Consider the following 18,304-nt stretch of genomic DNA (forward strand, 5'->3'; position numbering starts at 1 on the left):
TATTGTAAATTAGCCCTGAAGCTTGAGTTAATTAGCCCCTCCCAGCTGTGGTCTGGAAGCAGTTCATGCCCAACCAGGATTCCACTGGGAGACGTGCCCATATGAGTTTCCACGGTAGGCTTGCCAAACTTTGTCCCAAAACGGATCCTCAAATGGCCCTGGATCTTATTCACTTTTTCTGTAAGATTGAGAACAGTTCTGTTTGCCTGCGGACTCAGAGGGAGACACGTCCAGCGGTGCGCCTATAGGGAATGCCTGGACTTTGGTCCCGTTATAGATCTTAAATAATCCTTAAAAATTGGCTCCAGTCTTTCTCAGCTGGTCTAAAAGCAGGACTGCTAACCCAGGAAACCACCAGGAGACATGCCTATTTATGATCCTGAAGACTGGCTTGGTGTGCTCAGTCTCAGCTGTGGGCCCTGAAACAACCTTGTATGTTAATTTCATCCATCTCAGTCATGGAGCAGGGCGGTACGACCAGCCCAGGGCAGATCATCCAACCAGTGATCCAACAGGAGCTCTCTCAGAGACTCAGAGAAAGCCACACTCATCAACCTACTAAGTAAATTCTGAAGCAGAACATCATCTCAACACCAGCTCCACTACCAAGATCTTAGAGATGGTCCAGTTCACCCAGGGACCAGATAGAACCCATACCCATGAGAACCCCTGGAAAGAGGCCTGTTGATTATGGTGTCTACTGCAGACCCAACATCAGCCACATGACCTGGATGCAATCCCATTCTACTGCCTACCGCAGTCCCAGGGGCAATCTCCTTAACCCAAAGACCTAATAGGAAAGGATTTTAACTTGGCAAATCCAGTCCATAAAGCCTGAGAAATGAGTTCACTCCTTGCAATGTACAGACATCAATGCAAAGCTGCACAGATAACAAATCATCACACAAACATTATACCCCCACCAAAGGAAACTAGTAAAATTGCAATAATTGACCCCGAAGAAATAAAGATGTGTAGATTGTCTGAAAAATAATTCAAAATAATTATCCTAAAGAAGCTCAATGAGAGGCAAGAAAATACACATAGACAACTAAATAAAATTGTAAAAATATTAAATGAACAAAAAGGGAAGTTTAATATGAAAATAGGAACCATAAAAAACTCAAGCCCTAGAGCAGATGAATATTATGACAGAACTGAAAACTCAGTTCTAACGGTGGACTTGATTATGCAGAAGAATTAGTGAACCCAAAAGTAGGTCACTTGAATTTAACCAGTTAGAGCAATAAAAACAATTGGAAAAGAGTGAAGAAAGTGTAGGGCCCTATGGGACACCACCAAACATATGAATATAGTTATCCCTTGGTAATCACAGGAAATTGGTTCCAGAAACCCTCACAAATATCAAAATCTGCTAATACACAAGTCCCATATATAAAATGACATAGTATTTGCATATAACATATGTATGCCCTCACGATATGCTTTAAATAATCTCTCCATCACTTATAGTACTTAATACAATGTAAAAGTTGTATAAACAGCTATCATACTGTATTGTTTTCTAGCATTATTTTTATAGTTGTATTGTTATTTTTCTTGTTTTTTAAAAATATTTTCTATCAGTGGTAGGTTGAATCCATGGATACAGAACAAGAAAATACAAAAGACCAGCTGTATACAAATTACTGGACTACCATAAAGAGAAAAAAGATACAAAGAGTTAGAAAGTTTATTTAAAGAAATACTGTCTGAAAACTTCCCAAATCTTGGAAGCGATATGGATATCCAGTTTCAGGAAGCTCAAAGCTTTCCTAGAAAGATCAATTTTTTAAAAAATACTTTGAGACACATTATAATCAAATGGATCACTTGAGGCTAGGAGTTTGAGATCAGCCTGAGCAACACAGTAAGGCCTCATTTCTAAAAAAAAAAAACAAAGCCAGGTGAGGTGGCATGCAGCTGTAGTCCTAGCTACTTGGGAGGCTGAGGTGTATATGTGTATATGTATATACAAAATATACATAAACAGAGCACTGGAATCAGAAAAATGTGGAATATTGGATAAAGAATAAATTTTCATGAAATTATATGGTAAATAATTTGCTAGCTTGAAGAAAGAGCAAAGAAAGCAAGGGAATTATAAACATGGGATACACTTGATAAGACTATGGTTTTGATTTTTGGCTTTCTAGATGTCCTTGGTGCATAAAATGTGACCAGTTGAGAGACACATATATACAAATCAGAGCAGAAGAGTGCATTTCATTGTTCATTACAGCTCAAAGCAGGGAAATGATCCATTTGATAAAAATTCTGTCTTGCAGTCCACCATTCATTTTATTGTGTGCCCTAAATTTTTTAAAAAATGATTAAGCTGACTTAGAAGAAATATTGGAAATAGAAAAGAAAGATTAGAGAATGGGTTTAAAAAGGCACCTGCCAAGAGGAGGACTTATACAAAAATTTATGGCCGTGAAGTAAGTTTTACAGGTTTGCTAAGGATAAGTCAGAAACACAGCTGATCACACATTCCTGTGTCAACATAAGACGAGCAAATACATTACTGAGGGGAAGCATCACAATTCCTGATACAAAATTCAAAAATTATCTCCAGGGCTTTTCTTACACATATAGAATGAGATCAGGCCAGAACTACATTGCAATAGCTTCCATTTGAAAGTTAGTAAAAACCATTCTGTGGGGTGAAGAAGAAACACTGGGCTGGGACTGGTTCATCTAAGCCAGTGAGTCGCAAGTGAGGGTGATTTTGACCCCATTTGACAATGTTTAAAAATATTTTTATTGTCACAAATGAGGGCAGGGGAAGACACTGGTATCTAGTGGGTAGAGACCAGAAGTTCTCCTAAACATCCCGCAATGCACAGGCAGTCTCATATTCATCTGTTCTCATGCTGCTAATAAAGTCATACCCCAGACTGGGTAATTTATAAAGGAAAGAGATTCATTGACTCACAGTTCCACATGACTGGGGAGGCCTCACAGTCATGATGGAAGAGCAAGGGATATCTTACACGATCGCAGACCAGAGAGAATGAGCCAAGTGAAATGGGAAAGCCCTTATAAAACCATCAGATCTATCGAGACTTATTCACTGCCACGAGAACAGCATGGGGGGATCCACCCCGTGATTCAATTATCTCCCACCAGGTCCCTCCCACAGCACGTGGGAATTATGGGAGCTACAATTCCAGATGAGATTTTGGTGGGAAAACAGCCAAACTATATCGGTCTCCTATGACAAATATTGATCCAAGCTCCTACATCAGCAGTGCCGACGCTGAGAAACGCGGATCTCAGCCCTTTTTTCACCTTCTCTCTTTGCTACCTCCTACAATTTGATACACTTATTTTTCTCACAAAGCCCCTCAGATATAAATGTATTAATGTAGCTTTATGTGAGAAGGAGAGGATGCACCCATATATATCAGTCTGTAAAGGTATCTGCTTTAAGATGTTATTCTCGAAGGATAAAATTTAGTTTATTTCATCATTTAGTCACACATGAAATGAGTTTATTTTTTACTATTTGGATTATTCATGGAACTTATACAAATCCTATCTCTCAGGGCCAAAGATCACTAAAGTATCTGTCATTTCCCTCATTTGCTGGCTCTGAATCTTGGCAGGCCATTGCTTCACTCATAAGTGATAAATACGTCGCTATTGGTCAGTATGTTCATTCAAGCCAAGGAGGAAAGGAAGATATCATTGTCCCAGTGAGAACGATTTCACGCTGGAAACTGTCATTTGCATTCCCTTCTGAGGTCAGGTGCCTCCTCACTGATTTAGTTACCGGTAATTTGACAAACACATTTTTCACAAATGGTAGCTGTAAAGATGTCTTTAGAAATCTGTGCCTCTATGTGAAAACTGTCACCTCGCTCTTAGATATATCTTCATCTGAGAGAAGAAAATGATTCTAAAATTACAATGCTTTCTGTCAGTTGGGGAGTAAGGCACAAAGCAGAAGCTCTTAATTATTCTGACTGTTATCCCCTCAACCGGTTAATTTTCCTAAAGCAGGGACTCAACTCTGCCTTGACTTTGGCTTTACAGCTGGCAATCTCCCTGACCTGAGGCTCCTTGCCTGCCCTGGGGATCCCCAGCTTCTGCGGAGCCTGCAGACAGCGCCAGACGTACTGCAGAGCCTCTGCATCCTCACCAAGACCTGTCAATTTCCAGTTCCGGGCTGCGCCCATCCCCAGAGAGGGCCACTCTGCCTGCAGGCTTCCCTTTGGCATGCAAATCATGGTGACATCAGAGAGAGGTAGTGCTGAACCCACGGAGAATTATTCACTTGGGTTTTTTCCCCATGGAAGGAGAGAATCTATGGGGCTATTTTTATCTTGAGAAGCTTCTAGGTTGAAAATGAATGCAGGAAGAAGGATTTAGGTTACAACATAGAAAACCTTATTTTTCTCTCTTTTGCTTTGTGGGAGTGAACAATGGCCTTTCCCGAAGAGCTGTGTAGGAAAGGCTGACTTGTCCTAAATGAGCCTCATCAATGACCAGGCTGCCATTCTCCCAGGATATCTTCCTGTGCTGGAATGATACATTCTCTCACTTCATCAACCAATATTTATTGAGAGCTTTTCTAAGTGTAAGTATCCTGACATGGCTCCTGCTGTCAATGAATTTTGATTCAGGAAGGAGGATCAGAACTAAGACTATGAGAAAATTAGGAAGGATGCAAGAAAATATGTAACCAAGTGCTCAATTGAAAAGTGGAGCTTAAAAGGCTATAAGAGGCCGGGCACGGTGGCTCACGCCTGTAATCCCAGCACTTTGGGAGGCCGAGGTGGGTGGATCACGAGGTCAAGAGATCGAGACCATCCTGGTCAACATGGTGAAACCCCATCTCTACTAAAAATACAAAAAATTAGCTGGGCGTGGTGGTGCGCACCTGTAATCCCAGCTACTCAGGAGGCTGAGGCAGGAGAATTGCCTGAACCCAGGAGGCGGAGGTTGCGGTGAGCCGAGATCGCGCCATTGCACTCCAGCCTGGGTAACAAGAGCGAAACTCCGTCTCAAAAAAAAAAAAAAAAAAAAAAAAAATGTATAAGAAGCGGTGAAAAGAATGACTAAAGAAAACATCAGATTTCATTTATAAACATCACAGTTTCTTAGGATCAAGGAACTGATTTTAATTCTTAAGCAAGAGAAAACATGACATTTACTTTTCTTCTAAATAGTAACAAACATTCAGGTGAAAATTCAGGGAGAATAATTCAGCATCAGCTAGTTTTAGCCACACATCTCACTTTTGACAGGGTCATCATCTACGTGTATGGGGCTAGGAATGTGGTGTGCGTTAGTGGCCTGAGTTGGCAAGGGGCCATCAGGAGGGATGGCCATTGTGGTAATCCGTGAATCCCACGCCCACCCCCGGGAGGCCCTGGGAATGCAAAGCCAACGTATCAGATGCTAGGAAAATCCAAAAAACAGTGATTTTTAATGTAATACGTCCCGATTATGAACGGCCACAAAGATAATTATTTTTCAGATGTAGTACGGGCCAAGTGAAGTACATCTGGAGGCTGAAAGAGGGCAGGAATTTTTAAAGCACAAATTATTTCTGAAAGACGGCCATTGTACACGCACATTGAGTGGGGTGTGGCACTGCGGGTGGTGGGAAGAGGTTGGCGGGAAGGGGCCAGTCCGGAGCAGAGTCTAGCAGAGTGCAGGCTGTGGAGGAAAGTGCTCTGCATCCCAGCAGTAACGAATGACCTTAAACAGGGACATGACGTGATCTTGCGTTTTCAGGAGATTTTTTTTTTCTGGCTGGATATGGTCTGAAACACAGATTGAAATGGATAAGACTGTTATTGGGGAGATCGGTTAGAAAGATATGTGTCATATACATATATATACACATACACAAATATACACAAATATATATGAGTAGGTACTAAGTCTACAGAGACTGACATAGAGAAATCTATACAGATTTATTCATAAGGTCCATATCTGTACCTATCTATCTATCCATCTATCTATCTCATCTATCCATCTATCATTTCCTCTGGCAATAGCATATAAAGTACAAAGCTAAAACATCTTTTACCCTTGACAAATTAGGAGAAGATCAGAACCGAAAACGTCTTATTTCTTTTCAAGAACTGTGTTTCTGATTACAAATGAATTCACTATAGAAAATTTAGAACGCTCAGAAAAGCACAGTGGAAACAATCACAGCGAGTGGTCGTACCGCGTTCGTCATTACCGGGTGGTTAAAGCCTGCCTCACTGAATGTATCTAAGAACAGGAACGTGGCGGGAGCTGGTGGGGACTGAGCTTACAGATTGGCTTGTGGTCTCGGTGGGACAAACTTTGGGACACCCCGGAAAACATTAGCGGGGACAGGGACATTTTAACAGAGCTAAATCCCACGACCATCTCTCCTCATCTATTTGTCCTGCTCTAACAAACACGTGAGACTCGGTCATTGACAGCGGACAGAAATCTATTTGCTCGCAGATCTGGAGGCTGGCAGCTTTAGGGACACAGCGGCAGCAGGATCGGCGTCTGATGAGGGCTGTTCTCTCTGCTTCGAAGATGGCGCCTTGTTTTTGTCACATCCACCTGTGGCAGAAAGGGGGCAGGCTGTGCCCTCACGTGGCAGAAGGCAGAAGAAGAACGAGGGCTGACACCTGCGTGAAGCTTCTTTCGTACGGGCCTCGATACCATTCGTGAGGGAGGAGCCCTCATCGCCCAATCACTTGCTAAAGACCCCACCTCTTAATACCACTGCATAGGGGATGAAGTTTCCACATGAATTTTGGAGGAATACAAATGTTCAAGCCGTAGCATCGTTCCACAGCTTGGAGGTCTGTGCTGCAATCATTCAATTATAATCAAACAAGAGTAAACTATTCACAGGCTGCTGAGCTATGGCACGTATAGTTCATAAAAACAACCACGAGGGCCGGGTGCGGTGGCTCACGCCTGTAGTCCCAGCACTTTGGGAGGCCGAGGCGGGTGGATCACGAGGTCAAGAGATCGAGACCATCCTGGCCAACACGGTGAAACCCCGTCTCTACTAAAAATACAAAAAAAAATTAGCTGGGTTTGGTGGTGCGCGCTTGTAGTCCCAGCTACTCGGGAGGCTGAGGCAGGAGAATTGCTTGAACCCGGGAGGTGGAGGTTGTGGTGAGCTGAGGTCACGCCATGGCACTCCAGCCTGGCGCCTGGTGACGGAGTGAGACTCTGTCTCAAAAAAAAAAAAAAAAAAAAAAAAAAAAAAAACCACGATTATTTCTTTCGGATTTAGTACTTCAAAACTTAGAATGATTTTGTCAAAGGATATGTCCATTTTAAGGCTTCTGTTAAATACGTCTGCGTCCCAGACAGACAGTACTAAATTGTAATTCGTCTCATTTCCCTGAATCCTCATCAAAATTCACAGTGTGTGTGGCCGATGGCATTTTCCAAAATGGCTGCAAAATGTCCCCACATTCTTTTTACCATGTGATTTCGACACTCCTCCCCTAAAGAAGTGAGAGCTATCTTCCTTCCTGCTGATATTAGGGGGACTCGTGACTAGCAAAATCAATGCAGGCTGGTTTTCGAGGCCACGGTGTGAATGGAGAGAATTTCTATTTGACTTTGCTTGGGACACTTGGTTTCGGAAACCAGCCACCAAGTTGTCAGAAAACCGAACAGTCACATGGAGAAGCCGTATGTAGGGGTTCAGTTGACAGCCCCATCTGAAATGCCAGAAAACACGCATTCGCTGGCAACCAACAGACCTGCCAGTCATCGAGTCTTCCCAGCTGAGCACCTGGGCGCTGCGGAGCAGAGAGAAGCTGTCCCTGCTGTGCCTTTTCTGAATACCTGACCCACAGAATCCATGAGCATGATGATAAAATGATCCATCCTTTACACTACTACATTTGGGGCACATTCTACACATAGAGAAAACATTGGGTGTGTATGTGTATGTTTTAAATTCTCAACGATTTGAAAGATAAAACATGATGGCTCATTGCTGTGTAAATTGCATTCTCTCAATTTTCTATTAAGCAAGTTTTCTTTCTTCTACATTTCACTTTCCTCCTTCCTTCCTTTCTTTTTCTTTCTTTCTCTTTCTCTTTCTTTCTTTCTTCTTTCTTCTCTTTCCTTCTCTCTCTCCTTTCCCTTCCTTCCTTCCTTTCCATTTTTATTACTTTTAAGAATTGCTTCCTCACTAATAACTGTAATTTTTTAAAACAATGATTATATTCTCCATCCCCAGTGATTCACTAATGACATGTATGCACTTTTATTAATAATATCATCAGTAGAATTGCACATTACAAGAGGGAGGATAATACAAGCGACTCAAATAAACAAATTAGATTTGTCGTATATATCTCATCTTCCTCCAAGATGGATGATGTCAGGAAATTTCCTTATGACTCTCTACACTTTCTGAGTCTGCCCAAAGAAGCCACGGTAGAGGGCACATTCTCCATCAGCGGGCATCTCTACTATCCCGTGTGCAGGTGTGGAGCTTGCTGTAAGGTGACAGGCTCTATTCTCTCACTATGTGATAATATTATCTCAGTATTTCAGACAGTGGAGGCTTGGCTTTGCAGTTGATCTTAGTCTTACAACGAATGGTATGCTCCTGCAATTTACCTCTCAGATAATTCAGAGAAAAGTGATAAGGTGAGAGACACAGGATTTGAGTCTCACTTATTCTTGAATATTGGGAGAAAACTAAAATTCTGTATAAGATCTGATACGTGTTGTATATAGCACCACGGATCTACAAAGGTGTACAGAGTCCAGGAGGAAGTCAGGCTTGAAGCAAAGGTATATACTGCACCTCCTGGTCATCGTCACTGGCCCAGCCAAGGTCTTGTGTTTGCTACAGTGACTTTGATGACAAAATATATGCATCTTCATCTAAACATTCTCCAGACATGGTTTATTATTTGGATGGCCACAGAAGAACGTTTCAAGTAGGCTATGCATAAGGTTCTGAATCTGCTGAGCCTGAACCCTGGCCCTGATCACCACATAAGGGATCCTTCTTGATTGCCTGTCTTCTTCCCTGAATATGAGCTCCAAGAAGAAAGATACCGGGTCTGACTGTTCACTGCTGTATCCCCAGCACCTGGGATGATGTCTGTATATAATAAACACATGTTTATTTGAATGAATAAATGTTCTTCTAGATCATTTCAAAACTGTTCAGACATATACAGAGCCTATTCCAGTAGACAAGACAAAGAATAGATAACAAGATAAAACAAAGTGTTTTCTCAACTGTTTAGATCTATTGAGCATTTGCTACGTCGTCCATGGCCTCAGATGTTTGAAATCCCTTCTTCATCTTTATTTCCAGTGCCATTATTTTGAACACTTCCAAATCCCAGAAATATCACCACAAAACATTTTAACACAGGTTTGTCAGATTTTGTTAGGGAATTAGGGAATCTTTTTTTATTCTTTGGTATGCTTAGAAGATTCACATTGAAGTATCTTCCAGCTTCTTCCTGGGACAAGTAAGTTAAGAAAACCCCATTTTCTCTCTAAGTAACACTCTCAACAGAAAATGAGGAAAAGATCTGAAAACTAATGATTATCCTACATGTTAATCCCCACATGTTATAAAATGCATGTACAAAAGTATATGTTGATCCTCTCAGCAAACTTATGTTTAACCCTGTCAACAAGAAGCTACTACAGATTTTTGAGCTCTTTAAAAAGCAAGAACAAACACACTTGATTTCTCAAGTGGCCCGTTGGCCTTTATCCAAACCTCCCTCCCTCCCTCCCTCCCTCCCTCGCTTCCTTCCCTCCCTCCCTCCCTTCCCTCCCTCCCTCCTTCCCTCCGTCCTCCCTCCCTCCCCCTCTCCCTCCCTCTCTCACTTCCCCCTTCCCCTCCACTCCCCTCCCCTCCCCTCCCCTTCTCATCCCTTCTCTTCCTGTTCTAAAGCTTTTTAATAAACTTTCACTTCTGTCCTGAAAAAAAAGTAAGAATATAGAATAGGAATTACAAAATTAAATATACAAGTAAATACTAATTTTAAATGTAAGAAGAAATCAACAGTTACAAATTTACAAAAGCTTACGTATACGATCTAGAAGAGCAGCATGATTTGATTATTTACCTGAAACACAGTTTCATAGTACTACTTCCCTAGTTGTTTGTTTTTCCTTTTACTAAATACATTTGGTTACTGTTTCTTATTCTTTTCCATAGCATTTTCTACGAGTTTGTATGTCTTAGTCTGTTTTGGCAACTATAACCAAATATCTCAGACTGGGTAATTTATAGACCACAGAAATTTATTTCTCATGGTTCTGGAGGCTGAGAAGTCCAAGATCAAGGCACCAGCAAGTCTGGTGTCTGATAAGAACCCACTTCCTCATAGACAGCTGTCTTCTCACTCTTAACCTCACAGGCAGAACTGAATAAACTCTCCCTGGTCTTTTTTAAAAGGGCACTGATCCCATTCATGAAGGCTAAGGCCTCGTAACCTAATCACCTACCAAATGTCCCACTTCCTAACACAGTCAAGTAAGTCTAAAATCCAACAGGATGAAAAAAAAAAAAAAACATGAAATATTAAGGCTTGAGAACAATCTTCTTTGACTTCACGTCCTGCCTTCCTAAATCACTGGGGCAGGGGATGGGCCCCCAAGGATCCAGGCACTGATCTCTTGTCTTTTCTGTGCAAAGCCCATATGGCAGCAATCAGAGGTTGGAGTCTGGTGCCTGTAGCTCTCCCATGCTGGATCTCATTCCCATGGCTCTACAAGTTTGGGGTCATGGGGGTGTCCTTGTGCCCACAATTTGACTAGGCACTGCCCCAATGGGGGCTCCCTGCAGTGGCCCCGGACCTGTGGCAGTTCACCGCCTGAGCCCCAAGGCTCTCCATGGCATCCTCTGAAGTGGAGGTGGAGGTAGCCACGCCTCCACAGCTCAGGCATTCTGTGCACCTGTGATGGTCACCACGTGATGGTCACCATGGTTTACCACCTATGTCCTCCGGAGGTGCAGCTCAAGCCACACTTGGGCCAATAAACACGGCATTGGATTTCAGAGTTGGGATCCTTGGAATCATTCTGACCCCATGGCCCTGGCATTCTGGACCTGTGATGGGCGCGTCAGACCCAAAGATCTCCAATGGCCTTCGGGGCCATCCTTCCATCGTCTTGATAAATGGCACCTGGCCTCCTTCTATCCATCCTAATCTTATAGTTAGACTTTCGCTTGGCCACAGTGTAGTTCTTCTCTCCCGAACACATTTTCTCATCTTTTTACAAAATTAGAATTCTCCAAATTTTTAGGTTCTGCTTTCCTTTTGATTATAAATTCCATATTTAAATTATTTCATCCTTCCTGTATTTTACAATAAGCAGTCAACAGAGGCCATAACACACCCTGAACACTTGCCTTAGATGTTAGTTTCACAAAATATCCAATTTCATCACCCACAAGCCCCACCTTCCCCAAAACACAAGGGCATGAATACGATTCAGCCATATTCTTTGGCACTTTGTAACAAGGATCACAATTCCTTCAATTTTCAATAATATGTTCCTCATTTCCATCTGAGACCTCATCAGAATGTTATTTACCATTCATATTTCTACAACATTCTCATTACTACCACTTAGGTAAACTTTAAGAAGATTGAGGCTTTCTCAACAGCTCTCCTTTTCTTTTGAGCCCTCACCAAATCCACCGTAATGCTGTGCTCACAGTAATGTAGGCTGTTTTTAGCACGCACCTGCAAACTGCTTCAGTCTCTGCTTGTTACCCAGTTCCAAAGCTGCTTCCATATTTTTAGGTAGTTCTTAAAGAAGCATCTCATTTCTTTGCATCAGTTTCTTAGTTTGTTCTTGCTACCGTAGCAACATATCTTAGACTGGGTAATTTACAACAACAGAAATTTATTGCTCGCAGTTCCGGAAGCTGGCAAGTCCAACATCAAGATGTCAGCAGACTCAGTGTCTGGGAAGAGCCCACCCCTCATCGATAATGGCTTCTATGTGTCCTCGAACGGCGGAGGAGCCCATCAGGGATCTTTTACAATGGCATCAATCCTCTTCATGAAGTTGGAACCTTCATGACCTAATCACCTCCCAAAGTCCTGCTTCTTATTACTGTCACATTGGGGATTAACTTTCCAAATGTGAAATTTGGGAAGCTGAATCATTCAGACCACAGTAGTCTAGAAAAATAATTTATTCTTTTGGCATAGTTGACCAAAATATTTTTCTTATTTTGATTGTTAGAAAAATTATTTCAGCTTCACAACTTACTAATGGCAATGTAAAATAAATATTTAGGATTGCTGTCAAATTTGCAAAAATTCTATCAAATTTATGTAATACATGAACTGTAAGGTTTCGAGGACACGCTTCTATCTACATACATAATACCTGTTCCTTCTGCCTATGATGTTTTTAGCGTTGTGTATCACTGGACACTATGGTGTCTATTGCAATGGAATAGACATGTTGCATGCATTGCATCCTGACCTCCGACTTTTCACCTCTGTGTCACAATGTCAAGTACATATGTGTAAAAATGCACACTAAACCCCAATTTAAATGTATCTCCAGTTCAACTTTTTCTTAGCAGGTTTCCAAAATGTCCTGGATCATTTCAATGCAGCCTGACATGAAATGAAGTGTGATAGAAAGGAAGATGGAATGAAAAGATGCAATTGACTTTACTAAGAGCAAATGAAATATTGTACTTGGAGGTGAGGATGGAATTGAGGGAGAAGAAACCTCCTACTATACTGCAGTATTTTTGTTCTATTTCTGACTCCACCATGTTGCTATATAACCTAAGGCAAGTGACTTAACCTCCCTGTGCCTCGATTTACTACACACGTCCTCATAAGTTGTTGTGATAATTTAATTAAGCAGTTATTAAGTGCTTAAAACGGTGTCTGGCACAGTAAAGTACTCAAAAAATGTTCTTTGTTTTCCTCGTGTGAAACACTGTATCTGTCTGCCAGGGATGGCAGAGTAGCCAATGGACTCTTCTGTACAATGTTTTATACTTTACTGTGAATGTAAAGATGATATAACAACTCAAAGGCCAAGTCTCTGAAAAATAAGAGGGGGTAACAGATATTACCCCTGTATTACTTGGCTGAAGATTTGTTGTTCCTGCTCCACAAGTCATATAAAGAAAGGTATCTTAAAAATTAAAGGCCAGATGTGGTGGTTCCCGCCTGTAATCCCAGCACTTTGGAAGGCCGAGGTGGGCGGATTGCCTGAGGTCAGGAGTTCAAGACCAGCTTGGGCAACATGGTGAAATCTTGTCTCTACTAAACACACACACACACACACACACACACACACACACAAAATAGCAGGGCGTGGTGGCATGCACCTGTAATCCCAAGTACTTGGGGGACTGAGGCAGGGGAATTGCTTGAACCAGGGAGGCGGAGATTGCAGTGAGCCGAGATTGCACCACTGCACTCCAGCATGGGTCACAGAGCGAGCCTCCATCTTAAAAAAAAAAAAATTAAGGCAGAGGGATTAAGGTTGGGAACGGAAGTAGATGCGAACCCCTCCAACACCCTGCTCTGGCGTGATTATTTGGGCTTACATTTCTTGTTTTACTTATTGTGTGTGTGTGTGTGTGTGTGTGTGTGTGTGTGTGTGTGTGCTGGCATTGACAGCCCCATAAGGAAAAGGGTGAGAGAATTAGTTAAATGACGCATCAAGATGAAACTTACCCTAAATGTATCCAATATAAAAAAGTGAAACAAAACTGTTGATGAAAGAGTGAGCCTCTGGCACTGCAGTGTTCATATGCAGTATTTAACTCTGCCTCTAAATCTTGTTATTATAGGCACATAGAACATGTGACTTTTAAATAATAGGGAAAAATAAATCACGAAAACTGGAAAAGGTCTTCAAATTTCTACGCATGAAATGGGACCTAAGGGTCTGGTTTATTTTTTTTCCCTTCACTCTTAAAGACCAGGCCCCTAAACTTTCTAATTCTTTTTTCTTTTTTAACTAATACAAGGAGTATGGAACAGATAGGGAAAAATAAAGGGGTGTCAGGGGCTTTCACCACGAATATTACCGCTGTTCATTTTGGGGGGAAAAAAGTCAGAAAAGCAAACTTACAAATTCAATGCTTGCTCGACTTCATGCCCAATAAAACTTTTGCAAATGGCATAAAATTATTCAAGGGCCATTTGGATTGCAGGGCTCCAAGCCGAGCAGCCTGGCTGTTTTCACATGTGCTGATACTTTCAACTTTTCCTTGCCTATATTTATTCAACAGATGGCAAGGCTTGTGATAGGATCAAACAGCCTTCTGACAAGAGAGAAGCTCACTTTGAGCAGGGAAGCTGTCAGGTAGCCCTCTCCGCTGGTAAACAAATAGATGAGCTGATGCAGTTCCCAAGGGGATGAACTCGGGCAAGCCAAGGGGATGAACTCGGGCAAGCCAAGGGGATGAACTCGGGCAAGCCAAGGGGATGAACTCGGGCAAGCCAAGGGGATGAACTCGGGCAAGCCAAGGGGATGAACTCGGGCAAGCCTCCACCCGGAGGAGGAGAAGCAACTGAACTCCGAAAGACTTACTTACAGAAAGGCGCATAAGAAACCAAGACTCAGACCCCAACATCGCAATTAAAACTGTCTTCCAGTCATGTGCATTTTATATTAAAGAACACTCTCTAGAATACAAGTCAGTAAATCCCAAAAAAATACACCTTGAATCTTTCTTTTAAATAAAAACACACTCACGTTTACAAAATGACATCTTTCATTGCCTTTTATTAATTCTCCCTTGAAAAAGAAACAGGCCTGTGAGTTTCGAATTAGCTGGGAACTATGGGAAACGCTCAAGGTGGTTGGAATTTTGCAGGTAACCTTGGATTTTTATTTTCCTTATTCAGCAAAGCCATTTTCCTGTGAACTCAGATTAAATAGAAAAAAAATGAATCTATTAAAACAAGTGGGCTCTCACTTAAGTTAAATACGATGGAGTACTATTATCATTCTCTTTCCCTTTGTATGATTAGAACTAAACGAATTAACTCAAGGCTAAGGTACAGGATTTGGTACATACACAGTAGTATAATTTTAAAGAAAATAGAGATAGCCCCTTGTCTCATTTGTTGCAGAATTAATGTGTCAGATGTCAAACACCTGTAAGGACCTAAGAAGAGAACAGGGCTTCGAAATAGAGTGGAAAAGTGAACTGAGTTTCAATTATTGCTTATTAATATCTAATGTTGTTCCCTAAATCTTAAGAAATGTGTTGAAGAATAAGCAAACTATTTAATGTAAAGCCTACAAATCCTAAGGAATTGGTTACTTCTAATGCCATATGAACAGACAGTGTATACGGATGTCAATGATACAGCCCTCTTGAAATATATTAACATGCAGAATCTATATTCGAGGTTTCTCCTACTCTTGAATCTGAGGCAGTGAATCCCGCAGCGTTCCACTCAGATCCTTTCTGTGGGCCTAAGGGACTCACCCCAGCTCCTGCACCCACCACCTGCTTCTCTCACAAGGAAATTGCCCTTAGCCATTGGGAATCGCCTCGCCCAGTGTATGAGATGCGCTGGGTCTCAGCATCATTCACACTGCAGGTGAGCTGCTCCCCGGCCCTTCCTGCTGCCCTCACTTCCTTACAGGTGCATCTCCCAAAAGCCGGAAAACCCACTTTTGAAGGACGATGGGCTTCAGATTCTTGAGAAGCAGCGTAAGAAGGCTTTGAACTTGAGGCAAGATAACACAAAGTTCTTTGATTATGGAAACTTGATGAGAGCAGTTGTATCGCTGTTGTTATTCTGTTTGTTTATTTGCTCCCATAACTCCCGTACCTAGAGCAGTGTTTGCCGTTTGATCGGAGTTCTTTAAGTATCACGGAAATAAATGGACGAACACATTTTAAATGTAACTTTTTTTGAGTTCTAGGTTATTTTCTGCTAAGAGAGCAGAGAGACTTCGAAAAGTGGTTGTTGGAAAAGGGGGTGACGGTAAGTGTGGAGCCCTGTTCCCTGCTTATGGTGTGAGCGATCTTGCTGCGACCGGATTGGAAGCTTGCTTATCTTGCTAAGAAACTGGGGAGAAAAATCTTGTGGATTCTTTTCACTACAGCTATGTATAATGATCTGCATTTAACAATATAAACATGTATCTATTTTCCAGAATAAGTCTCAGTGTCACCTAGGGAATCCCATGATAAATAACAAGTCAAGGTTATCTAATGTCGTTGTCTAAAATAAGCAATTTCTTGGCCAAAGCAAGTCATTTAATACAGTTAAAAGTATAATAGATAAACCAATATTGCCTTAAAATTATTGAAGAGCCGCATCCATAGCCAAGTTTCTAACATTTTCCAGAACCTGTTCGTATCCGAAAGCGTTCAGCTTCATATGAGCCATTGTCTCTTTTCCATGTTTCTGTCTCCACGCTCTGCACCTGTGATAGAGGTGGTGCACTTTTCATCCTGTGGCCGAGTTGTTCCTGCCATTTCATCTATTTCTGATCTCTCACCATACGTTGTTCTTGCTCAGAGAGCGTAAGCGCCCATCCCTCAGAATACAAAATTAGGAAGGTGAATGACGTGGGTAAAAATTCTTCCAAGTGCACTATTTCCACAGCCAAACCATGGAATCAACCTAAGGGCCACCGATAGATGCATAGATAAGGTAAATGAGGCATATATACACAACGAAATACTGTGGATTCACAAAAAGAATGAAGTACTGTTGTTTCCAGTAACAGAAGGAAATGGAGGTCATTATGTTAAGTGAAATAAGCCGAGCCCAGAAAGACAAATATCACATGTTCTCATTCATATGTGGTAACTTAAAAAGTGCATACCGGCCGGGCGCGGTGGCTCACGCCTGTAATCCCAGCACTTTGGGAGGCCGAGGCGGGAGGATCACGAGGTCAAGAGTCGAGACCATCCCGGCCAACATAGTGAAACCCCGTCTCTACTAAAATACAAAAATTAGCTGGGCATGGTGGCACTTGCCTGTAGTCCCAGCTACTCGAGAGGCTGAGGCAGGAGAATTGCTTGAACTAGGGAGGCGGAGGTTGCAGTGAGCCAAGATCGCGCCACTGTACTCCAGCCTGGGTGACAGAGCAAGACTCTGTCTCAAAAAAAAAAAAAAAAAAAAAGTGCATATCATGAAGACAGAGAGTAGAATGGTGACTACTAGAGGCCAGGAAGGATGGGGAAGGAGTGATGAAGCAAAGTTAGCTAATGGATACAAATATATGGTTTGATTGAAGAAAGAAGACACAGTGTTCGATAAATCGGTAGAGTGAATACAGTTTACGGTAATCTTTTGTGCATTTAAAAATAGCTAAAAGAGAATAATTCAAATGTTTCTAACATAAAGAAAGACAAATATTTAAGGTAATGGATATCCCAATCTTTAGAAATTATATAAAATTAAATATTACATGTACACCCAAAACTATGTAAATCTATTATGCATTAATAAAAAATCATTTTAGAAAATATTCTTCCAAGTTTCTATTTCTGTGTTTGTGAATGTGGGAATGTATATGTTTGCTGTGTGTGGGCACACGTGTCCCTTGTAGGGTAAACTGAGGTACTCCGTCTTTTTATTCCGTGAAAGACTTCAGACTATTGGCCCAAGTCCCTGGGCTTGCAGGTGACCCTTATGTGTAAGAAGAAAGCGAATATCTATAAGCACTAATCTTAGAGCTGTCATTAAACAAGGAATTCAATGAATTATATGAATAAAAGAATGTGTCTTCATCATGGAAGACTGGATGCAGCTTTTTTTAGAAAAAATACATCCGTGGAGCAGGAGTGATGACTTGCATAAAGCCAGTGGCAGATTCTCCCGACCTCACTTCCTCAGTCTCCAAACTCATTTCAAAACCAGCAAAATATAAACACAGAAGGAAGGATCGCCTGCAACAATCTAAATAATACATCTCACTGTCACCCCCAAGCGACCAGGTAGGTACAGCTCGTTTTTCTTCTACTCTGTCCTGCTTCGGGATGCTTTTCTGACCCTTCAGTAAAAGAAAAGCCCACATTTCCAGTGAATTTAACTACAGGTTGATCTCATAAAGGAAGATCTGACTATATTTAGGTAATACCACCCTGGCTCTCCTCTGGTTGCCTACAGGGCTGGAGATCCATGAAACAAACAGACATGCCAGCCCTGAGCCAGTGGGTCCCTTTCTAGGCACCATTACTGTTATCTGGGATGCAGAAAACCCAGCCCAAAGGACCCCAAGCCCACTTCCAGAATCTGTGCAAGCTTCCTTTGTGAGTCAAATTTTTCCACCCTAGTATGGAGTTCCAAGCAGGTGGGGAAGATATTGTTGTTTG

This window comes from Aotus nancymaae, unplaced genomic scaffold (genome assembly GCF_030222135.1).
Source record: "Aotus nancymaae isolate 86718 unplaced genomic scaffold, 86718_ANA_hifiasm-v0.15.2.pri h1tg000077l, whole genome shotgun sequence".
NCBI lineage: Eukaryota > Metazoa > Chordata > Mammalia > Primates > Aotidae > Aotus > Aotus nancymaae.